Here is a 25,885-nt window from a genome sequence, read left to right on the forward strand (position 1 = left end):
TTATGAGTCAGAACCGACTCGACGGCACCTAACAACAACAACATATCTGGGTTGGAATCCAGGCTCAAGCTCCCTTTGCTTGCCAGGCATATTATTCTACAGCTCAAATTATCCTGTGGGGAATAGAAATGATTTGCACCAAACCAGTGTTGGGATACAAGGCCTCCAGGGCACCTCTAATCTGGGATACCATAGCCGTGCTGACCTGGTCCCTACATTTTATGAGACAAAAAACTAAAAGATGACAATAGAAAGTCTCTTTCTAAATTAAATGATGTCATGCCTGAGGTGAAAACAAAACCAGGTAAAAGACTTACGGCTGTAAAGGACTTTCACAACAGATCCTTATAAAAGAAGCCACCACCTGTGTGCAACTGAGAGCGAGAATGATGTAAAATTTCAAGAGTGTACTCAGCAAAGTATTTTGGAAACATTCTTACCCATTTTTACTAATCCATAAAAAGCAGAGCACCAGATTCTTGATAAGCAAGTCAGCTTTTTTAGGAAGGTTACAGCCAGTGCACCAAAAAAAAAAAAAAAAGAATGTCAGTGTACAACTGAAGTATTATCAAAAGATTTAAAATGTGACTGGTTTAACTATTCAGAACTTACATATTTTGTGTTTCTGCATAAGTACTCTAGAAACTTTACTTAGCAATAAAATTTCCTATTAAGCTCTCTTTAGTTAAACATTCCCATTAGACTGGGACTTTTAATTACTATTTGGATCTTCACATTTCTCACACTTGATATATGTGATTACGTGATGTTTCTATTATAAACAAACAAACAAACAAACAACCCATTGCCGTTGAGTCAATTTTGACTTATAGCAGCCCTCTGGACAGAGTAGGACTCCCCCATCAAGCTTCCAAGGGGTGGCTGGTGGATTCAAACTGCCGACTTTTTGGTTAGCAGCCAAGCTCTTAACCACTGTGCCATTATAAGAGGATGATTTTAGGTTTTCCTATTGTTTTTGAGTGACTTGCCTTTGTTAACAATCTAATTCATTCAATCGTTTGTATTGATTGGCACAAAAGAAAATGGGTTTGAATTCATCAACCAGGATGCTCTAGGTGTGAATGGTATTATATTATCTCAGGGCTATTTAATGATAATACTTTCTCTGGCACTACCTGTGTATTTGTGTATGAGGAACCTGACTTAGCAAAAAACACCAAAACCCCAAACCCAATTAAATACACTGTTCTTATTAGTTAGCTATTTTTCTGTTAAAGTTACACACCGTGTCGTATGGAGCCCTGATGGTGCGATGGTTAAGAGCTTGGCTAACCAAAAACGTCGACAGTTCTAATCTCAACACCTGCTCCTTGGAAGCCCTATAAGGCAGTTCTACTCTGTCCTATAGTGTCACTATGAGTTGGAATCAACTCAATGACACTTAACAACAACAATGTTGTCTATTCCAACGCAGTCCTTTTCAAGGTTCTCTTGTATTCATTAAATCTAGCACTGTTCTTGAAATTCAAGTAGACAAGTATTAATCACATGGGCACGTAATTTTAATAGCAAAAGTTGCTGAACTGTTTCATGATATCAGTGATGTTGAATTAGGCACTAGTCTACCATCATTCTCTTCAAAAAGTAGTCAACACTCACCTACTTTCAGCTGTTCCTCACATTTTGGCAGCCAGTTCCTTCCACTCTCCTGAAATTGTCCACTTATAGGTCAGGGATAACTTCTTTTCAGGTCTTTGTCATTCTCCATGGATCACTGTTCTCCCTGCCACACACATATTAGTCCTTTCTCCCCTTTTCTAAAATGCAAATCACACCCGCAATTAAAACCTTTGAATGACTTTCCCAATGCTTTTGGGATAAAAATCCAAAACTCTTAACGTGAGATTGGAGTTTGCCAATGATTTGCCATTTGCAAAAACTGAAACCCCTTTTCAGACTGTTTGAGGGATATGACAAACCGAACACTTAGTCCACTTGGAACACTCTCTTCCTTTAACTGCTTGACACTATTGTGATTCTCTTTCTACTTCTCTGACTTGTCCTCTATCTTCTCTGCTGGCATCTCTACGTCTTCTCTCTGGCATTTCTCTAGGTCCTGTGCTCATATCCCTTTTCCCTATAGACCTCAACGGTTCCTGTCTGTAGGAAAATCTCCCCAACTGACACCCAAAAATGTCTTCAGGCCTCCAGGTACACATTTCCAGGGGCCTTTGAAGCATCTTTAGGAGCCCTGGTGGTGCAGTGGTTAAAGTGTTCAGCTGCTACCTGAAAGGTCGGTGGTTCGAACCCATAAGCCACTCTGTGGGAGAAAGATGTGGCTAGGAGTCTGCTTTTGTAAAGATTACAGCCTTGGAAACCCTATGGGGGCAGTACTACTCTGTCTTGTAGGGCTGCTGTGAGTCGGAATCGACTCAACGGTAGTGGGTTTCGTTTTGGACCATCTTTACTTGGATGTTTCACAAACAGCTCAAACTTTTTACGTTCACAGCAGACTCATCTTTTCCTTCCAAATTGGGTCTGTTTCTACCTCTGTTCATGGTACCAGAATTCTTCCTGTTGATAAGGGGGAAGACAGACACCACAAAAGGGCCCACCTACAAGCAAAGGAATATGGATTGCCAGCAGACACCAGAAATTAGGAGAGAGGGCCACAGAAGGAACTGACATGGCCAAGATCCAGATTTGGACTTTCAGCCTCCAGAACTGTGAGAAAAATAACTTTCTGTTCTTTAAAGCAGCCATTTGCATTTTTTGTTACAGCAGCACTAGGTAACTAAGACACTCTTTCTCCCAAACTTTGTTGTTGTTAGGTGCCACTGAGTCAATTTCAACTCATAGTGATGCCATGTGACAGAAGCAGAACTGCCCCATAGGGTTTTCTAGGCTTTGATCTTTACAAAGGCAGACAGCAATGTCCTTCTTCCATGGAGTCACTGGGTGGGTTCAAACCACCAACCTATTTGGTGAGTAGCTGAGTGCCTACCTGTTGCACCACAAAACTTTGTATCTCTTTTCAGTCCTATCCATTGATGCTAGAGTAACCTTTTAAAAAGTCTTTGGTTAAATCATGTCCTTGCTTAAACGGTTCCAAAATAAAGTTCAAGCTCAAATCCTTTTTTGATCTCACTCTAACTAGCCTTTTCAACCTTATTTGCAACCCTACCTCCTATGTTGGAGCCAGAAAGGGCGCTCAGTTCTCTAAACAGGCCCATTTCTTTCCTATTTCTGTGCCTTCTCTCACATATTTCTCTTGCCTGCAATATCTGCTCTTAAAATTACTCTCTACCTTTTCCCCAAGGGCAGTGTGGTTCAGTGGTAGAATTCTCCCCTTCCATGTGGGAGACCAATGCGCCTTATGCACAGCCACCGCTCATCTGTCAGTGGAGACTTGCTATGTGTTGCTATGATGCTCAACAGGTCTCAGCAGAGCTTCTAGACTAAGATGGACTAGGAACAAAGGCCTAGCAATCTACTGCCAAAAATCAGCCAGTGAAACCCTGGGGAACAAAACAGTCAGATCCCCAACTGAACAGAGCTCCCCAACCAATCAGACCAGGTGTTTCCTTCTATTGTGCACGGGTCCCCATGAGTTGGCCAACTCTAACAACCTTTTCCCAGCAGCCTTTTTCTTAGTTGCAATCATTTCCTCCTTCCAGCAGGTTCTTGCATTTTATCTGCTTATCTGTAAACAACTTAGCTATTTTGTGTAGTTGTCTTATTTCCCCTGCTAGATTGTAAGATTTCAAGTGTATCCATCTTTAGCTTCCCTTCCTCCACCAGAGGTCTAGTAAAATGTTGTGCTTATAAATGTTCTGAATTGAACAGAATTTTTAAGGAATTAAAGACAAAGCCAAGATGTAGCAGAGCAAAATATGTAAAAGGCAAAATCAGGAATAGAGTTCACAGCTCCTGATTTCTAATACTGTCTCATTCAAGAGAATACTTTCAATCCAAGCCTACACTGCAGCATGGAGAAATACCAGGCCTTTCTACTCCGTGAGGCTCCTTCTCTTCTTTTCCCTTTTGATGATTTATTAATCAGCCACAGTGCTGCTCACAGAGTAAAGGGAAGGTGGAGAGGAATGAAAGAACAAAGTCAGGGTCTTACTCTCAAAAAGTGTTAGTATGAAGTGACACTCACTACACATTACATTTGTGCTGTTGAGTGAGCCTGAGTTGCATGGCCCTAGCACAGGATAACTCAGGGTCTCTGGTCACTAGTGACAACCAAACCCACTGTCCTCAAGTGGACTCCAACTCACAGCCACCCTACAGGACAGATTAGAACTGCCCCATAGGGTTTCCAAGGCTGTAAATCTTAATGGAAGCAGGCTGCCACATCTTTCTGACCCGGAGCAGACTGGTGGGTTCCAACTCTGACCTTTTGGTTAGCAGCCTAGCGCTTAACCACTGCACCAGAGCTCCTTCACCAGTGACATCTGTAAAAAAATAAATTAAAAGCTATGCAGGTTATCTTAGACCCGTTGGTAAAAAGTTTGTAATGGAGTAGCAAAATTAAAATGATTGCAAACTCCAGACGTGGAGGAGGAAGGGAAGGATGACAAGCAATGTACGCTTGTAACATCAATAATCTCCCAACACTGGTTCTCCATTAATAATGACGGATTGGGTCTGAGTGTATCAACCATTTTAAAATGAAGACATAGAAGTCACAAATTCAAAACATTCCTTTTGCACCATATTGCAACGTACGGGCACTGGGGACATGGTCACGCGGTCACGAGCTTCTGTAACCACTCGAAAACTGGCTGATCCCTTCCTGGCCATTAAAAACTCCACTTCTGCAATGGAGTGCCAGCACCCCGCAGGGGCAGGAGCCGCACCCTCCGAGGGCAGTCCCCAAGCTTCACCGAGAGTCTGCACAAAGCGGAATGCTCTCGATGAGGAAATCTCTGGCGATGGCACCTACAGACCTTCCCTACATCCACTCCAGGCAGCGCGGAAGTCCCCCTGGCCCGGGCCGGGCAAAAAAGGGCGATCCCCGGCACCGCAGCAGGCGGGAGCCGGTCCCAGCTCACAATGCGCGGGGACCGCCGCTAGCTGAGCGCAGGCGTCCGAGGGGTGAGGGCGGAGGGCCGACGCAGAGCTCCCGCCCAGCCACCTCCTCCCGCCCCCACCCGCCCACGTCCGCCTGCCCTGGAGTTGCCGGGGGTGGGAGGGAGGGAAGCGGCCAGACGGTCAACATCAGCGCGGCTGAGTCGCGCCCCGCCCCTTCTCGCTCCCTCCCCGCCGTCCCTCTTCTTCTTCCGCCCCCTCCCTTCCCTGCTAGCCGCAGCCGGGCTCCTCTCGCTCGCGCGGCGCACGGCCGGCTGTGACGTCACCTGGCCCCGCCCCTTGCTATAAATACTGGCGTCTCTGGCGCCGCTTTCCCACACTCGGTGGCCCTTCGCTCCTCCGCAGTCTAGTCTTTTTTTCCTGTGTTGTCGCCTTCTCGGTTTCTTCTCATCCTTTCTCGTTCTGCTGCTCTGTGCTGTGACGAGGCCGAAACCTCTCCCCACCCAGCCCGCGCTTTTCCTTTACCCGCGCTGTTCTATTTCTCTCCTTCGGCCACCGCCGCCACTGCTGCACAGCTGGTGTCGGTGCCGCGCTTTTCCCCCCACGTCGTTCCGCAGCCTATGGCCCAGGCCGCCTTGGGTATTTCTGCTCAAGGTAACCACATCCCTCTTTAAAAATTCCGCCGAAAAAGAGAAGACGCTTTACCCGACTCTTTGGGCCGTTATCTCACGTGAGTATCGACCCAAGGGGCGCGGGGTCGGAGCGCAAGGGCGGCCGGGTCCCCCCAGCCGGGCCCCACCGCCCTACGGGCGTCCCCCCGCAGCGCTCCGCGGCGACCGCCTCTAACATGGCGGACGGCGGTGAGTGTGGCGGGTGGCGGTGCCTCCGGCGGTGGCGGTGACGGTGGCGGCGACACGCGGAGCTGGGGCGGCGGGCCTCGCCTTGGGGTCCTCAGGAGACCCCCGGACGCTCGGTGAATCCCGAGCCGCCGCGGTTGGGGCGAGGGGGTGTGTACGTGTGGGGGGCGCGCGCAGGGGTCTCGCCGCCGGGGGTCGCCGTCGCCTCCGGGCGCCGTGTGGTCCCCACCCCTCTCCCGTGGTGCATTGCTGTTTCCGGGGAGGGGGTCCGGCCCGCAGCCCTACGGGGCTGGGACCGCAACCCTGCCCCTGAGCAACACAGCCGGCTTGGCCTCCCGGAGCCTAGCGGCGGGCGGCGCGGTGCGCAGGAACCGCCGGGGCCTTCGGTTATGAATGGAGTAGGGCGGGCCCGGCGTCGGCCTCTGGTGACAGCTGCCGGAGGAGGTCGGATTCTTGGGGGTGCAGGGAGTGAGATTCCTCTCTGGTGGAGGAAAGTTGACGCCGCTCGGGGCCCGGCGGCGGGGAAGCCCTGGTGTCAGGTAGCGACTGGAGGCCTTTGGCCCCTTTTGGAAGCCTCGGGGCTGCTGCTCCACCCCCTGCAGCGTTCCTGATTGGGCCGAGTGGCCATCAGTCAGCGAAGTCACTCCCTGGAGCCTGAGAATTAGTCACCGTAGCATGGTTTTCGCATCCGCGCCACGGTTTCTGGGCAAAAAAGGGGGGAACGGTAGGCTTGAGTGGCTTACCAAGTACTGTCTAGACTGACCACAGTTAATGGAGGTGACCCTGATACAGTATGTATTCTGAACGTATACGCTCATGCAGAAACCTGGGGACATTTTCAAACAGTGCTGTTTCAGTAGATTCGCTGAATTTTATGGTAGCATCTTGGGTCATTAAATTGTTCTGTGTCCTGTAGTGTTTCTACCGTAGAGTCCCCCAACTTGGGTGGAAATCTGAGACCGCTTAGGGTAGATACAATTGTGTGTGGTGAGGAAAGGTATGATGTGGACCAGCTTGGCAGAAATACGGCCGATAGCCAAGAAGCGAAATTCTTTCGTTGCTTTTACAAATATGAGTGCAGATGCTGATCATAAAGACAGACCTTGAGGAGTTTACATTTAGTAGGAAAGATAGACTCCTAAATGATCGGAACTGATAATGATGGCAGGTGAAAACTGTGGTGCAGAGCTGAAATTATAGTAAAAAGACCAGATTTAATTGTCTTGAGAGACTGAGGAACCCCAGAAGACATGGCCCCCGGACTCTCTGTTAACCCAGAATTAAAACAATTCCCGAAGCCTACTCTTCACAAAAAGGTTAGACTGGACTATAAGACACAAAATGATACTTGTGCTTCTTAGTGCAAGTAGATACATGAGACTGAATGGGCAGCTCCTGTCCAGAGGCAAGATGAGAAGACAGAAAGGGACAGGAGCTGATTGAATGGACATGGGAAATTCCGGGGTGGAAAGGAGGAGTGTGTTGTCACATTACAGGGAGAGCAACTAGAGTCACATGACAGTGTGTGTATAAATTTTTGTATGAGAAACTAATTTGAACTGTATACGTTCACTTAAAACACAATTAAAAAAAATAAACACCAAAATACCAAAAAAAAAAGTGATAATGAGAAATGCAGCAATCAAGGAATCATTGCCTTTTTCTCCCAACGTTTATTATACAAGTTTCCAAACATATTAATAGTTCAAAGAATTATACCTCACCTAGATTCTACAATTAACATTTTGCTGTATATGCCTTATGTGTTCATCTTGCTACCTAGTCATCAATTCATCTTATCTGATACATTTCAGAGTAAGTTGGAGACTTAAGATCGCAGGCCCTCAAACTGCAGCATGCCAATATCATTAGAGTTCAGTACTTGTTTAATATTCTTTAAAAAGAATTTTTTTAAGTAAAAATTACATAACAGTAAAATGCAGAGATACTAAGTATACCATTAGATGAGTTTTGATAAATAAAAATACAGCTGTGAAATCCAAATCTGTCGAAATGTAGAATTATTACTATCAGTCCAAAAAGTTTTCTTGCCCCTTCAGTAGGTTATCTTCTCCCAGCCCACAAAGTCAATCATTGTTCAGATTTTTTTTTAAACTATTAGTTTTGCCTATTCTAGAACTTCATATAAATGGAATCACACAGTATGCACTTATGTAAGGCTTCTTTCACTTAACGTGTTTTTTATATTCATATTGCATTTATCAGGTTCTTTATTGCTAAGTAGTATTCCATTATATGAATATTTTGATTTTTTTATTACTTATTTGGAGTAATTTTAGATTTACAGAAAAGTTGCAAAGATACTACAAAAAAAAAGAAAAACCAAACCCAGTGCCGTCGAGTCAATTCTGACTCATAGTGACTCTATAGGACAGAGTAGAACTACCCCATAGAGTTTCCAAGGAGCGCCTGGCAGAATCGAACTGCCAACCCTTTGGCTAGCAGCTGTAGCACTTCACCACTGCGCCACCAGGGTTTCCAAAGATAGTACAGAGCTCTTGAAACCCTCACCTAATTTTCTCTGTTATTAACATATTACTGTGGTACATTTGTCAAAACTCAGAAACTGACTTTGGTACATTACCAGAGAAACTCCAGACTTATTTTGGATTTGACCAGTTTATTTATCTATTTTTTTAATTAACATCCTTAGTTCCAGAATTCAATGCAAGGTACCACATTGCATTTAAATAGTCATGTTTTGTCTGCCGTGTGACAGTTTTTTAGTCTTTCCTTGTTTATGTCTTTGACATTCTTAAGAAGTAGTGGCCAGGTATCCTGTAGCGTGTCCCCCAATTAGGGTTTGAAGTTTTTCTAATGATAAGATTGGAGGTTTGGATTTTTTGGAAAAAATATCACAGAGATAGCCTCATCACACCATGTGTGCAAGTTTAAAGATGACTAGTAAGGGTAGTATGAATTGTTTAGAGAAATACGGATAATTTTGGGACACTGACTTTTTGGGTAGTTTTTGTCAAAGTGATGGGAGGAGGGTTTTTTTGTTTTTTGCATCCTGCAGCTGACTCAGTCTAGTTTCCCTGTGCAAGTTCTAAGGTGTTGTGGTCAGAGATACTCCTCTTCAAACGGACCTTAACCAACTGATGTAGACACACCACTGTAAATGAGAATAATTTATCTCCTTTTCTCCACATTTTCATTTAACTCCTCTTTTCAAGGTTTCTCTAACAGTACGGATACACATTCCCTCAATCCTATATGTAAACGGCCCTCTTACTGTGTATACCTCTTTTACTCTATTAAAATGTGCCTTTCAAATTTGGGGGCCTTTATTCTCTACTAGTATCTTTTTGCTAAACAGAAATGTTTTAGAGATCTCACTCAAACACAGTCTTGAATGTCTGAAGTTTAATGTCCTTAACATTTTACATCACTGCTCTTAGGTTGTATTAAGCAGCAAAATGACTGGGTATGTAGCAGAGAAATGATAACTGTCTCACGCAGGATGATTGTCAGCCTGTGCCTTCGAATAATTGAGAATGAACTTCTTCTCTGTCCCCAGCATGAGTCGGCCTTTTACTTATGTTTTAGATTATCTTGATGCGGGAAGAATTGGAACTTTTTTTGTGGAGTACATTATTTGGGATCTAATGTAAGGTTATAGTCACCGTTGCATGTTGTTATGGGTTCTTGCCTCATCATAAGTCTTGAGAAAGTATGCTCAGTTTCCTCTATGTAGAAGGAATATTTTACTTCCCTCAGTCTTGGTTGCAGTGCCAGGTGCGTGCCTACAGTGCTTCAGAAATCCCGCACACTCTGGGCTTTGTAATACCTGGTTTTATCATTTTTCTGTCTTTCTCATCACTCGCTAGCAAATACTGTTGGTTGTATTACTTTAAAACAATACCCACTGAATTACAAATGAAGTATAGGTATAGCATTTTACTTTAGAGGTGATAAGTCTCATAATGGGTGATGACCATTTCTAAAACTTACATAGCATTTTATAGTGTACCAAGCATTAGTTCAGTGATAATAGAGTGAAAGTAGTTATAGATTAGGTTTGAGGAGGACATAAACGTCTTAGGTTACATGCCCAAATACATAAGGCAGTTTTCAAAAGTCATTTTAGACGCGTAATGAATTAGCTAAATCATAAAGTCTGACCCATCATCCTGGTATCAGTAGAACTTTATACTCTAAGCAAGGAACTTTGAATTAGAGTGGTAAAAGGGTGTTCTGGGTTCAGATTACTAGGTCATGCTGGAACATTTGCTTAGCCAGATTGGTGAAGATTGTGTGAAATTTTTGTATTTTAGGCCAGTTACAAATTTGGGTTGGGGGGACCATTAAAAGCAAAAAAATGGAGTTAGATGGGGACAGGAAACTTATGAGTAGGTAGATGAAGCAGCTTGGGAAGATGACTGTACCATCACCTTTGTGAATTTTGTAGTAAAGCAACTTGGAAAGGTTTGCTATATAGAAAGTACTTGGTACTATGGTAAACTCTTCGAACACATCATTTCTGTGTAATGTGATCCTCATTAAATATTGAACTAAATATTAAAATTATTCTACTAAACTATAACTTCGCCTTATTTCTACAGTTAAATTTTTTTTTTTTTTAATCAATTCAGTCTATTTGAAGCACAAGCCAATGTTTTTCAGCATAGTTGTTGTTAGATGCCTGTGGAGTGGGTTCGGACTCTTAGAGACTCTGTATACAACAGAATGAAACGCTGCCCTGTCCTGAGCCATCCTCAAAATTGTTACTATGCTTGAGCCCATTGTTGCAGCCACCGTGTCAGTTCATCTCGTTAGCATTAATTCTTTTATTTCTTTCTTTAGGGCGAACTTTCTGACCAAGTATACAACTACCCAGAGGGCCTAGGAGAAGTGCTGTATAGAGAGCAGTTCGATTTCAACGCGGAGCCACCTTGGGAACCTAGCTGATGATAGGGGGGTTCCATCTCCTAACTTGTCCATGTAAGTATATTCCCATCTGTGAGATCTTGTAAAATTGAAGTAAAGGAGGATGCCATGTTGCTCAGTCTTTCCCGATTTGAAATTGTACTTATTCTTTAAAGTGCAGCAGCCCTTACAGCTTTTTTTTGTTTTGGTCAAGTTTTAACATAGCTTAGAGGCTTGGCAGTTATAGGTACTGCTTCAGTTGTATGCATTGCTTACCAAAAATGTACTTTATTCGAATACATGACGGTTACTGTTAAAGTTCATGTAGCAAGATAAGTTGTAGGAACTCTTCTTAATCCAGTTTTAATATAAGTTGGAGAGGTTTTTTTTTTTTTTTTAACTTAAGATCTGGGTAATAGTTTATCACATCATTCAACCATTTAACTTAGTAGACTCCAGTATTTAGGCATGAGGAGAAAAAAAACATTCTTAAATAGAGTGAAGTTTCTGGTTCTAGTTCATTCAATGAACTTATACCTCAGAATGAGCATGGGATGTGAGAGGTGAAACTTAGTTCTTGATTTTCTAGTTATGAGCATCTTACTAGAATGAATGTGATTTTTCTAGAGTTTACATTCTTCCCATAAATTGACTTTGTAATGCTCAACTGGTGGGAAAAATGGTTGTTCTTCGAGGATTTACTGAGAGATGGTATATGTATATCTCCCAGTATGCCACCTTCCTAATGGATTTTCAAGCATAGTCTTTGACTATGCTTGACTTTTTACTTGTGGATTTGAATTTAAAATTGAATCCCTATGCAAAATGTAATTCCACAGTAAACTGCTTGAATTTGAGCTGCTAGATTTGTGTGGCTTGTTTTTAAAATTGAGTCACCATTTAAAGACTTTGGTGCCGATACTGATTTATTTTTTGGTGTTAAGGTTTGGGTATTTAAGTTGGCCAGAAACTTGGGACGGAATAAGATTAGAAATTTCACAAGAAAACAGAATATCAATTTAATGTTTCTTTAGTCCTAGGGAGGAAACAGTTTAAATAGTTGGATTCCTTTAAAGTTCTGCTGACTTAAAACCTTGAGCTGGAGACTTCCCATATTGGCTTGCTTCTGTATGAATTTAAGCAGATTGCTTTTTTTTTTTTTTTGAATCACACTTTCTTTAGCCCTAAACTGGTACAATAGTTTCTGTCTCTCTCTTTTTTAAATGTATTATGTATCTTACCCAGTGTGGTCCTTGAGTCAGCAGCATTGGCATCACTTGGGACAGCAATAGAGAATCTCAGCCCCACCTAAACCTGACTTAGGTGACTTGTATGTGTATTAAAGAGAAGCACTATAGCCACCATTCACTACCAAGTCAGTTACCTTAGTTTTTATAGAAAGGTGATCAGTTCATCCAGTCTACCAAGTCAGCTTAGAGATTTAAAACCTTTGGGAGTAGAATCTTGTTACCATTATAGTTATGAATAGACTCTCAGATGAAAATATAACAATATGCTTTATATTATAAGGAGATCATATTAGAGTATAAGCCTTCTTTTAATTTAGATTTCTTGCTTTAATGGAAACTTAAGCTTATATAGATATTTCTAACAGTGTTTTCTCTAAGAGATTTGAGAAACTGTTATCAGTGAGCTGACATATATTAATCATTCAGCCAAATCATGGAGTAGTGAAAAACACTTTGTCATTTTAAAGTAGTATTTATTTAGAGCAATTAGTAATATCATGGAACTCAGAAAGTCCACAGTTTCCCCTCTCTTTGGGAGAATGGGAGTGCATAAACTGTACTTAAGTATATTTATTTATTCTGCAGGTTCTGGCACCCTGAGTGACTGACTCTTTTTATTATGCACAGGTACAATGTATATTATGTTAAGTGAAACTGGTACTTGAAACTTTGCTCTAAAGCTGTAGCCCTGGTGGTGCAATAGTTAAGTCCCAGGCTGCTAACCGGAAGGGTTAGTAGTTCGAACCAACCAGTGGCTGTGCAGGCGAAAAGGCCTGGCAATCTCCTGTAAAGATTACACCCTAGGAAACCCTACAGGACAGTTCTACTCTGTTCTGTAGGGCCACTGTGAGTCAGGATTGACTTGACAGAAAAGAGCATAAAGCTACAGATCCCCGATCCTTTATTCGTGTAATCCCCAAATCAGAAATGTTCTAAAAAAGAAAAAAAATTTTTTTTTTTAAATAGCTTCCTTGGTTACAATAACTGATGTGACCTAAACTCATTTGGGAACAAAAACTTGACCTGAATCTGAGCTGCTTTGAGGTTATTTATATCTTTATTTATCCCATTTAGTGTTTATATTCCTAAGTTTTGTTGTAGAAATACTGTGGTAATGAAGTACTGACTCATATTCTCCTAGAGAGTATTTATATAACATAAAGTATATGTTTTATATTACCCTCCTAAAATCTGAGAAATTTTGAATTCAGAATATCTGGCCCCAAAGATTTCTTGACTTTAAGCATTAGTAAAAATGGCAAGAGAATTTCAAATTCCAGAAATGTATTGTCATTAGATATATACCAGTTTGCTCTGCTGGACATTCAGATGATGAAATTAATATTCTGTGGAACAATACTGTTTGCAAAATTATGAGGCACTAAAGGACTTACACATTGGCATTCATGGAAATTGCTTGGGACATAGCATGGCAAAGCATGTAGTATATTTTTTCGCAGATTAGCGTGCCCACGTAAATAACTTGCAGAAATTATGTAAAAGTTGTGATGTAATACACCCATGCATGTACTGCACATGTCTGGTGACATTTCCAGAAGTGAACTTTGGCCTCATTCGCCCTCATTCAGTAGTCCAGAGATGTTACTTTTGATTATATTTGTGTAATAAAGGTATAAGCCATGGCCAAGTAGTCATGGGTCGAGTTTGGTAGTACCCCAGTAATTGGAAGATAAAAATTGAAGCTGTGTGTTTCTGTTAATGTAAGTCGATAATTATGTCCCATCAATTTTGAGTCATAAATCAGAACCTTGAACCTACTGAAGCGTGTCCATAAATCACGTGCTATCAACAGGAAGTGAAAACAAAGTGAAGCCTGCACTGGCATAAATGACATCGAGTAGCTATCAATAGGAATCTGGCCTTTAATAAGAGGAGTTAACAAAGCAAAACTGATACACAGTTATTCTTGGCTCAACAGTTGAATGTGAAAACCTTATCACATCATCTTAAGTGAAACCATTAAGCTATGTTAAGTCTGCTGCTTTCATAGTCTCATTATGTTTCATTAGCGCTAGTATCTTTGATCAGTGATCATAAGTCACCTTAGTCATGTGCTTGCAAGCATTTAAAAAAGACCCTTGCTCCTTGTATACTTCACATTTGAATTTTGCTATCTCTTTACTAGAGCTAGCTGCTTATCAATTATATTGTACACAGTTTTTCAGTTTATAAATCTAAATCTTAGAACCATTTAGATCGTGCCAGGAATTAAACACAAGTGTTACACCACCAACTTCAAACTGAAAGTCATTTTGAGGGCAGAAGAAACAAGTAACAGTGTGGCAGTGAGAAAGTTTGAGGTTGTAGACTTGTCCATTCACGAATGGAGAAAGGAAAAGGAGCTGGAGAAAGTAAATCCGTGAAAATGTGCACTTATGGGCCCAAGGTGAAATGGCCTGAGTTGGAGCACGCCTTCAAAGAGTGGATTATTTCTCAAAGGGAACAAAATCAGGCTGTCTCTGCTGTCACAGTTCAGATCAGAGTGGAGCTTCTGGCAAATAAACGAACCCCAGGCTTCAAGGCACATTTCACCTGGGTTTCTAAATTCATGAAAAGGAATGACCTTTCTCTGAAAATGACAACCACTGTAGGTCCGCAACTTCCAGGTGACTGGGACCAAAAGATGGTCAACTTCGAAGGCTTCCAGGAGTGGATGTTGATGATAATAAAATGGCATCGCGAGCCTGTTCCGTTCACCATTGGTTGCACTTAGTTTAGCTACCTTAAATGAAGTTTCTATGAGAAGTGTTATCCTGGTAACCTTAAATCAGTGGGATAGAAAAAAAGATTGAAGTCAGTAACGTGAAAAAAAAATTGATAAAGTACACTTATAAAAATAATAGGCAGGGAGATTGTGCGGTTTGCCCCCCCAAAAAATAATGCATGCGTTATTTGCGTAAAAATGCAGTAACCGTATGAACTCTATTTGAACTGTGGTGCTGCAGTGGTTAAGCTCTTGGCTGCTAACCAAAAGGTTGAGGGTTCAAACCTACCAGTGGCTCTGTAGGAGAAAAGTCCTGGTAATCAGCTCACATGAAGATTACGGCCTAGGAAACCCTATAGGGCAGTTCTCTGTCATACAGGATCAGTAGGAGTTGAAATTGACTTAATGGCACACAAAAACCACAATATTTAATAATTATGTTAGTTATATCCCAGTACAATTTCTGTATAGGTGGTCTGAGTTGCAGAATTTGGCTTTAGGGCTATGTTTTAAAATCAAATAACTGTTTGAATTTTAAGATAGTTACTTCTGTTAAGTATCTGGAAACTTTGAAAGTTTACGTAAGAAATTTTGTTTGAAAACTTGATAGAGTATGTGTATAGTATAGTAGATGAGCACTGCAGAAATATTTTTTTCATTTTTTGCTTCAAGTGAAAGTTTACAAATCAAGTCAGCCTCATACAAAAATTTATGTACACCTTGCTATATACTCCTAGTTGCTTTCCCAGTAATGAGACAGCACACTCCTTCCCTCCACTCTATTTTTGTGTCCATTCAGTCAGCTTCTGACCCCCTCTGCCCTGTCATCTCCCTCCAGACAGGAGCTGCCCACATAGCCTCATGTGTCTACTTGATCCGAGAAGCTTACTCTTCATCAGTGTCATTTTCTATCCCATAGTCCAGTCCAATCCCTGTCTGAAGAGTTGGCTTTGGGAATGGTTCCTGTCTTGGGCTAACAGAAAGTCTGGGGACCATGACCTCTGGGATCCTTCTAGTCTCAGTCAGACCATTTAGTCTGGTCTTTTTATGAGAACTTGAGGCCTGCACGCCACTGCTGCCCAGCTCCGTTAGGGGTTCTCTGTTGTGTTCCCTGTCAGGGCAGTCATTGGTTGTAGCCGGGGCACCGTTTAGTTCTAGTCTCAGGCTGATGTAGTCTCTGGTTTATGTGGCCCTTTCTGTCTCTTGGGCTCAATAATTAATTACCTTGTGTCTTTGGTGTTCTTCATTTTCCTTTGCTCCAGGTGGGCTGAGACCAACTGATTCTCTACAGAAACATCTTAACAAATATTTCAATACCAATAATATTTTAGATTAATGAGATAGGTCTCTAATTGTGCAAAAGTTTTTATATGCTGTATTTAAGTCCCCGGGGTCTTTATTGCTGCCTTAAGTCTTTACCAATGGGCTGGATTTTTATTTTAGGAGTAGCTCCAATTACAATTAATAAGTTAGCATAATGGAAAATACTTACAGGCATCAATCCAGAGAAACTAAATTCTCTTCTAACCAGTTACCTCTATTAGTGGATCTGCTGATGAAGTCTGATTGAATTAATTTAACACACACCTTTTAACCTTGCATCGTATGTAAGTATGGAAAAGGGATTCGTTTAATTGATCCATTTAAATGGATTAAAAAAAAAATTTTTTTTTAATTTTACCTGATTGTCTTTCGTTGGCTATATTCACATTGAATAGTATTTAATGGTGCCTTGCTGCTTGTGTAAAAGTAGTAAAAATGATTCTGTTCAAGCACAATGTGAATAAATAGCATGGTAATAGATGAAAAAGGTTTCGGGTACACGGTACTCTCTTTGGCAAATTTGGAATCTTTTTAAGGAGGGCCGAAAAGAAAGCAGTATAAACCGAATGGTTGTTGCATTTACTAGGGGATGGATAGTAGATAGTCGATTGAGAGAATTAACAAAGACTAATAATCTGTGTGTCCTTGTTACAGCCCCTTTTTCCCATCTTGTTTCAGGTCTTTGATTCTCCCCCCACCCAAAAAGCATTTTGGGACATTTAGTATAAGATATAGTTTTATCTGTGAGTAATGCTTATAAACTGTAAAACCTATGCAGGTGATATCTGGCTGCTACTCTAGTCTGACCATTGTTCAGTTGAGCTATTTTAAGTGAAGTTGTCACACACTGGTAAGGTCCAGTTGTTGTGTGCCATCAAATTGATTCTGACTCATAGTAACCGTATAGGACAGAGTAGAACTACCCTGTAGGGTTTCCTAGGCTGTAATATTTACAGGAGCAGATCGCCAAGTCTTTTCTCCCATGGAGCCACTGAGTGGGTTTGAACCAATGACCTTTCAGTTATCAGTCAAGCACTTAACCATTGCGCCATCAGGGCTCCATTAAGGTCCAGTAAATACAGATTATTTTGTCCTTCACCTTCATTCCAGAGTCTTGCATGCTTATTTAATCAGAAGCACTTTGTCACAAGCCAACTGAAACAGAGGTTTAGCCATTCCTTTCTCTAATCCAGGGTCCTGCTGGCACAGTGGTTAAGAGTTCTGCTGCTAATCAAAAGGTTGGCAGTTCAAATCTACTAACTGCTCCTTAGAAGCCCTATGGGGCAGTTCTCCTCTGTCCTGTAGAGTTGTTATGAGTCGGAATTGACTCGATAGCAACGGGCTTGGTTTTTTTTTCCTCTCTTATCCAGTGTTCTTCATGTTATAGCATGAATAGAAAATATTTGTACAGCATACTGTTAGATAACAGGAGTCAAGGCAAAAACCCTTGTGAATTGCTCTGCTCTAGTCTTTGTTTTTTGTTCATTATCTTATGTAAGTACACATTTCAAGTCTCTACTCAGAACTCATTTGCTGTGGCATTTTATTACCTTTGTTCATTACTGTCCACCTTTGTAAGCTTTTGAACTGATCTTCATTATAAGGAATCCTGGTGGTGCAGTGGTTAAGTGCTCAGCTGCTACTCGAAAGGTTGGTGTTTCAAGTCCCTCCAGTGGCTCCATGGGAGAAAGATCTGGCAATCTGCTCCCAAAAAGATGACAACCAAGAAAACCATATGGGGCAGTTATACTCTGTCACATGGGGTCGCCGTGAGTTGAAAATGTACACCTAACAACACCAACACCTTAAGCAGAGTCATTTGGGGGTTATGATTTTTTCATTGTTGTGTGTGGAATTGATCCCTGGTGTAAAATTCATTATAAAAACAGCATCCTCTGGAACTGCTCTGTATACTACCCAGGTGGCTATTTAAATTTAATTACAACTGAATAAAATTTAAAAGTTCCTCAGTTGCATAAGCCACAGTTCAAGTCCTCATGAGCTATATAAGGCTAGTGGCTATTTTGGGCAGTGCAGATAAAGAGCATTTCCATTCTCACGCTAAGTTCTATTCAGCAGCACCGCTCTAGAATAATTAAACACTTACTAATAAGAACCGTACAAATTATATGCTCTCTTTGTCCTTTTTCCTTACATTTGTCCAATAAAAAGCTGTTCTTTACTGTGAGAACTTTTTTTTTTATTCTAGGCAAATTCTTCAGTTATCTTTTTACTATGATAATGCGCTCATGCAGACTGAAATTAATATTAGCTTTTTGAATATGTGACATTAGAAACATGGCCTCACAGGTTATTAACTTCGATTTTTATTATCTTGCTATATTCTGTATTCTACTGCAAGGATCTTCTGTGACACCCAGTTTGCAAAGCACTAAATAAGTATAGTATATCATCATCTAGGTTCACAATGATCAGCCTGTTATATCTGGCTATAAAGCCTTACCAAAAGTAGGGTTGGCTATCCTAGTATTTGAAAACGGGCAGCATAACAAAACAAAACCCAAATTTAACAAAACAACCCCCCAATAAATAAATAAACAATCCTCAAAATGGGATGTGTGTGCTATCCAAATTCTGAAGACCTCCTCCAGGTCGATAAGACAAAGTAAGAACAATAGAAAAATAGCAAGAGACCTGAAAACCATTTGGCATCAAGAACCCAGCAATTCCACTCCCAAATATCTGCCCAAGACTCACGCACCTAGAACAGCACTACTCAAACTGCCAATCAGCAAGATAGGTGCCAGAATATTGAAGTCGCACCCTGCTTGCTTCGCTGGTAAAGTCTTGTTACTGAAAAACGATCAACTGATCTAACAGTGACTGTGGCATTCAAGATGATTAGCTTGTGGACCAGCTAGTTCACAGACCGTGGCTGACACGTTGTTAAATGAGAATCTAATTCACTGTATAAACTTTCACTTAAAAAACAAAAAAAATTTTTTTAAGTGTATTGTGAAATTCGTACATATTTCTTCTCATTGAGACGTATCTTAGTATTCTGAAGCATTAAGTTGGCTGCCTTACACAGGCACTTAAAACTTAGACTGTAGGGCTGATTTCTTTTACGATTTTTTTTCCCACTTAACGTCTCCTATTTATTTTTGTTCTTATCTTCCGTTAAAAATAATTCTTCAGCGGTCATCTTCAGCGTTCTTTCTCTAGAACTTTGAAATGGAGTAGTTACTTCGTTTTTTTCCAACCTCATCATCTAAAAAATAAGTATCTTACAGGTATTGGTTGCTATTACTGACATTCCTCTTGCGCTCATTTGAAGCAAGCCTTGCCCTGATTTGCCTAAGGATTCAGGCTGTTGTTAATCCTCACTTATTTTTTGGTTTTGGTAGGGCAAGAGTAAGGAACCCTGGTGGCACAGTGGTTAAAGTACTTAGCTCCTAACCCACAGGTCAGCAGTTCAAATCCACCACTCACTCTGTGGGACAGAGATGTTTAACAGTCTGCTTCCATAAGGATTTATAACCTTAGAAACCCTATGGAGCAGTTCCACTCTGTCCTGTAGGCTCACTATGAGTTGGAATCAACTGGAAGGCAGTGGGTTTAGGGCAAAAGTTAATATGGTCTTATGATTGCCACTCAGTTTATTGGTATTTCCAGTCTACCAGTTCCGGTATGTAGCTTCTTGGAACTATTTTTTTTGTGTGTGATTCAAACCTCACATAGTGCCAAAGTCATTTTCTCGAAAGAAGTCTCTTCTAGTGCACCTCTGGTCAATTATTTCTAAAGATTTTCTGTGTGGTAAGTAACATTTTTCTGTTGGAAGTAGAATGTACAGGTGACTTCAATGGCATTGGGTATAGTTTTAAAAGCTGTGAGCTGAGTGCTAAGTCATCAAATGCGTGAGTAAAAATGAAATCAGCCATGTGGTTAAGGTAGAAATGCCCTTACTTTAGACTATCTTTGGAGTAACTATAGTAGTGAAATTTGAAAATATCTTAAGTTCTCATTTTTAATGAGTGGAAGTCCTTTTAGGAGAGTGTTTTAATGCATTACGGTTGGGTTTCCTGCTTAGGCGTCTCTGAAACAGTGCCGTCCACCCTTCAGCTCTCCCTGTTCTGCTTCCAGGGAGGTCTCCACTTCCGAAATCCAAGACCCATATTCATCCAGCTCGTGGCAAGTGGGCTGTTGCTTCCAGAATTATCTTGTGATTATTTGAGAGATGTATCAGTTTCTTCTGAAGTACAATCAACTGTAGACGCCTTTGTAGCAGGTGTGTAACAAGGCAAGTGCTCAGCTGCTGCAGCCGCTGTTTTTGGAGCTATCCTCTCACTGAATGTGAGGGTTCTTGAGCCTAGTGAAAGGCTCCAGGGAGCAGGACTGTTGGAAGCCTTTTGTGTCTTTGGCAGCTCCTCATGAGAAATGTATTTAAAAAAAAAAAAACACCAGTAGGAAGGTGTAAATAAGGAATGTTATACGTTTTTTTTTTTTCTAGCTGTGAAGTCCAAGAGGAATTATAAAGTTATTTTGATACAGCATCTATATTACAAAATAACCTGAGCTTTCTTGCCATTTATTGATAAGCCGTTTGGTATGGAAATAGCATAAAGATTTTTGTGAGTATATAACACTTCATAGTGTCCTGTCTATTGATTAAAAATAAACATCAGAACATTTATTAAAAGTAAATTTAACCTTAAGTTCCAAAGCATCTTGAACAGAATCTAAGATTTATATGTTAAAAAAAAAAAAAAAAGATTTATATAGGGGAGCACAAATGGTTAAGTGATGGATTACTAATCGGAAGGTTGGTGGGTCAAATCTACCCAGAGGCATCTTTCAAGTAATGCCTGGCAGTCTGCTTCCGAAAGGTTACAGTCTTGAAAACCCTGTGGAGTGCAGTTCTCTTCTGCATACATGGGGTCAGAATGACTTAACAGCAACCAACAACAGATTTTGTAAAGTTTAATAAATAATTCAGTGTCCAGCAGCATCAGACTGTAGCGGTCCGTAATGTGTTGGAGCCAGTAAATCAGTCCCATTTAGATTTGTAAGGCATAAAAAAATGGTGCCTATTTGGGATGTATTATTGCTGCCCAGGATTGGGGAGGTTTACCATCACCTGGGTTTAAGTCTGCATTTGGGTTTGAAGTCTGCATTCTTGGTGGAGAGAGGTTCCTGGAAAGACTCCCCATGATATTTAAAATTAAGCTGGGTTAACTTGGTGGATGTGCTCTGTGCCTGAGTGGTATGCCATATAAATTCTGCTCACTCCATGCCCAACACCCCCACACTTAATGCTGGCTTCCTAGAACATGCTGTGTGTCATAGATGCTAGTATTAACATTAACATATAACTAAGTAACTTTAATGCCTCAACGTTTTGGCAAAATATTTATTAGTTGTATTAAGTTTGGATTTAAGTAAGGCAGAAGTTTCAGAACATAAAGCCTTTTTGTGACAGTGAAGCTGTGAAGTATTTTTGCTAACATGTTAAGAAAATTGTAATGAAAAGTTCCTTAAGGTATAATTTTGAACTGCCTTTTTAGGACTCCCTCAGTGAGATTGGGGTACAATATTGGAGGTAAGAAAAACTCAACACCAGCTCACCTTCATTCACCAAATTACTATCCCTTTTTAATTGTTGGAAATATATGGCTTCCTAGTGACATTTTATTCCAGGGGTTTCTTGGCTAAAAATGTATTAGAAAATCTGTCTCCTAAAGATTCTTGTGTTTTACATATTCTTTTGATGATTAGTGTCTTCTGGGCATGGTTTTTAGCTTTTAACTGTAACTGATAGGAAACCCTGGTGGTGTAGTGGTTAAGTCCTCCGGCTGCTAACCAAAAGTTCAGCAGTTCCCGTCCACCAGGCGCTCCTTGGAAACTCTATGGGGCAGTTCTCCTCTGCCCTATAAGGTCGCTATGAGTCGGAATCGACTCGATGCCAGTGGGTTTGGGATAGTTGTGCTTTGCATTTACATGTGGGTCATTTGTATACCGGGGTCATGGGCGCCTTTTAAGAATGTGCAAATTGGGCCTTCATTTTCAAAACATTTCCAAGGAGTTCCTTACCACTCACTACCCTTGTCCATCTGTTCCTGAGCACTACTCTGAGCTAGGAATTAAAGGCGATCTCAGAACCTTCAGCGAGCATCTGAAAAGATAAACAGATCAAAGATCACTTTCCAAGAATATAATTTAAAATTTTTTGAAGGCTTATATCTCACTGCCATCTTTAATGTTGTTGTTAGGTGCCATTGAGTCAGTTCCGACTCATAGAAACCCTGTGTACAACAGAACAAAACGCTGCCCAGTCCTGCACCATCCTCGAAGTCATCGTTAGTTTGAGCCCATTGTTGCAGCTATTGTGTCATTCCGTTTTGTCGAGAGTTGTCGTCTGTTTCAGTGACCCTGGCTTTGATAAACTGTAATACTAGTGTAGTACTATAGTACATGTAACTAAATATTACATGTACTACATCTGTTTTAATGGTTTCAGATGTGTTAGATGCCTTTTGTCAATCAGTGATTGCTTAACAATGCTGAAGTTAATTGTTAAGTCAGAGCTCCATTTCAAAGGTAAACAGCCCGTTCACAAGCATTGTAACATCTACAATCTTCAGTGCAGAGCATGCTTTCCGATGTTCTAGTTCATATTGGTAGTATTCTTACTTGTCAGCTATTTTAGTTTGTTCTGCATTTGATGTTTCGACTTTCAGTCTACAGTGATAGAAAGTAGGTCACTGGGTGCCTGGAGTAGGGTGGGATTTCTTGCAAAAGAGGGACATGAAGAACTTTGGGGAGATGGAAAAGTTTTATACCAGTATCTTTATGGCAGTGGTGGAGTCTCTGGGTGGTGCAAATGGTAAGCGTACTCTGCTGCAAACCAAAAGTTTGGCAGTTTGAGTCCACCCAGAGAGGCCTTGGAAGAAAGGTCTGGCCGATCTAATACACAAAAGTCAGCCATTGAAAACCTATGGAGCACGGTTCTACTCTGACACACATGGGGTCTCCATGAGCCAGAATTGACTAGACAGCAACTGGGTTTGCTGCTGCTGCTGTTTTTTTTGCTGGAATGGTAGTGGTGAATACACAAGTGTATACATTCGTCAAAATGATTGTGTATTGCGTGTCAACTTTCAATCAGGTTGATTAAAAAAATTGCAGATTAGGGATCTACATATCAGAATTGGGCAAAAGGGAAAGGGAATAGCAAGATTAATTAAAATGTACAAAATTAAGAGTCCTGGGAAGAAAGGTAAAAAGGCTATGGAGTAAGCATGATGTTTCTTTACCATGTATGAATAAACTCAGTTTTTATCAACTGTGGGAATTTACATGTCTGAGAGATGATTTCTTGATTATGGGGATGTGATAAAGCTCTATTAAAGAAATTTGGAGATCTGTGTTAGATTTCTAAAAAAAGGAATCCTGTGTTTTTTAAGGATAGGATTCTGGGAAATAGGTTTTCCATTTTGCTTTAATTAAGAAGTTGATCAGCATATCTAGAGCTAGACTGCTTAGCTCCAGATCATTTATTTGCTGTGTAATCAAGCTACTTAATTATCCTGTGTTCTCTTGTCTCCATCTGTAAAATGAGGGTTGTGATGTTAACATTAAGAGAATTAATATTGTGTAAATAAAGTACTTAGAACAGTGTCACGCACTGTTAGAAAAAATGTTTGCTGTTATATTTGAGCTAGTTTAGCAAGCAATGAAAATTAGACCTACTAGATAATATCGTTTGAAAATAGTTGAGGAGTGTCTTTATTCCTGTGACCACAGTACTCTAGAAAAAGCTCTGAAGAGTGTGAGCATTCAGCAGGTAAGATTGTGGATCAAGTGGACCTGATGTTTTTGTAAGTAATGAAGATCCTGAATGTTTGAGAAAAATTACTCTTTCTTTATAAAGTGATAGGAAATTGAGGTTTATCTTGTCATGACTTTTTAAAGGTAGACATTGCGGCAGCAGTTGCCTGGGGTGTCCCATATGTGGATAACTCAGGGCTTTCAAGTAAACATTGTATGTGTAATAGAATATGCTTAGGAGCTAACTCCTGCACCGAAATGCTAGGTTAAAAATCTTGATTAAATTTTATTTCATCTTCTTAATAGAATAAATGAAAGCTGTTTTGTGATGCCTGAAATAACAGGAAGTTCTTACCTCACTGGGTTTTTTTACATTTACCTTTGCATTTGTTTTTGAATGAGTCTCGTTTGCTCTTTTATACTGCTCTTAATGCCCAGTTAAATATCCCCTAAAATTGATGTTCTAGCTGAAGTTACATTGTTTAAAATAAACATGTATCCTCAAGCCATATGTGTTGTACATCAGTCCAGGTATGACCACCTTGAGAGGATGTTCAGGCTGTGATTTGACTTCACTGCATAAGCATTAGGGCTCGTGTAGATAGACTTAAATCACCAGCTCTTCAGCTTCCACCGTAGCATGAAAGGGCTTTGAGAAGCTGAGTTGAATGTAGTTGGCTTCTTGCGGAAGTGTTTTAAAAGTTAAAAAGTACTGTGTTTTATGAAGTCTAATACTGAAGTTTACTGACAAGTTAGTTTTGGCACAACCAAAAAGCTGACACTTTGAGGACCACTGATAGTTTACTTTTAGGATCAGGGTCATCACCCACGGTGATGCATGGAACATTCAGGAGAGAAGGTACCAGGGACACAGAGGCTGTGCAGGTTTTAAAATAGCCTGTCAAGACAGCTGTTCCATGCCCATTATTAATGTGGCAGCCAGAGCTTTTGTTCTTAATTGGTACCAGGTAGTGGGTAGTATCCTTGTGGAAGATGAGAATGAGTAAGACATTAGATGAAGAAATGCCATAGTTTCCTCATTTTAGCAATCTAAGACCACCTTTCTGACAGTGATAGTATAAGATAAGGATGATTTAAAAATTCATTTTGTGATTGTTTTATGCATGAATTATCTGTTAGTACTAATAATGCTATTAGTGCTATTTGGCTGAACATCAGTTCCATATTTAAAAAAAAAAAAAATGCCCTAAAGTAACCGATGGACCCGTGAAGAATTCAGCAAAGAAGGTAAATCTGTATGTCAGTGTGATCTGGACAGGAAAATGGGTGATTTCAGGGAGGGGGATTGGTTTTATTAATAGATGAATTGGTGGATTGGGGAGGGGTTGGAGCTTGTTACATAGCCTGATACATTTTTTAAAAATCAGAATTCTGAGTAACTGGTACAGGATATACTTACACCTGGAGCCCTGGTGGTACAGTGGTTAAAACACTCAGCTGTTAACCAGAAGATCAGCTGTTCAAACCACCATTGGCTCTATGAGAGAAAGATGTGGCAGTTTGCTTCTGTAAAGATGACAGCCTTGGAAACCCAATGGTGCGGTTCTCTTCTGTCCTACAGGGTCGCCATGAGTTGGAGTTGACAGCAGTGGGTTTGGTTTTTTGGGTTTTAACTTAAACCTAGTTTCCAATTATAATTGCTTTTTTGTGTGTCTGGCATTTGGCAGCTGGATTTTAACTGTTCTGATCTCATATTATGTGGCTGTTTCTATTAACAGATTTTTAGTTACATGATATATAATTTTTTTTTACAACAGTCTTTTGAAGTAGTTAAGTGAGGTTTGAAGAAATTGACTTACAGGATTGCACAGGTGTTAATATATGACATAACCGGAACCAGGTCTTCTGATTCACCAAATCAGGCCACCTCATAAGAGGACCGACGTTGTTAACCTGATGTAGCTAGCACCACTCTCTCTTGTGCTGAGACTAGGCAGGCTTTATCAAAGCTGTAGATTGTTCTGTAAAGCTCCTCCCCTACCATCACATTTCTCTTACTTGGTGAGTTTTCACCTACTCTGTGTTGGAGACAA

The 25,885-nt window shown here is 40.8% G+C and overlaps 1 protein-coding gene across 2 annotated transcripts in view; it reads left to right on the forward strand.

The window, feature by feature from the left end:
* Window positions 1–5,353: 5,353 nt before the first annotated feature.
* The window catches only part of AZIN1 (antizyme inhibitor 1), a 37,776-nt gene continuing 17,244 nt past the window's right edge, over window positions 5,354–25,885 (forward strand). Inside the window, exons 1-3 of one of the 2 annotated variants that reach the window (XM_049853675.1) lie at window positions 5,354–5,728; window positions 10,683–10,820; window positions 20,148–20,292. The gene's annotated coding sequence lies outside the window, so the exon portion shown is untranslated. The remainder of the gene's footprint in view (window positions 5,729–10,682; window positions 10,821–20,147; window positions 20,293–25,885) is intronic. The other variant, XM_049853674.1, reaches the window with a different exon arrangement.

This window comes from Elephas maximus, chromosome 15 (assembly GCF_024166365.1).
Source record: "Elephas maximus indicus isolate mEleMax1 chromosome 15, mEleMax1 primary haplotype, whole genome shotgun sequence".
Taxonomy (NCBI): domain Eukaryota; kingdom Metazoa; phylum Chordata; class Mammalia; order Proboscidea; family Elephantidae; genus Elephas; species Elephas maximus.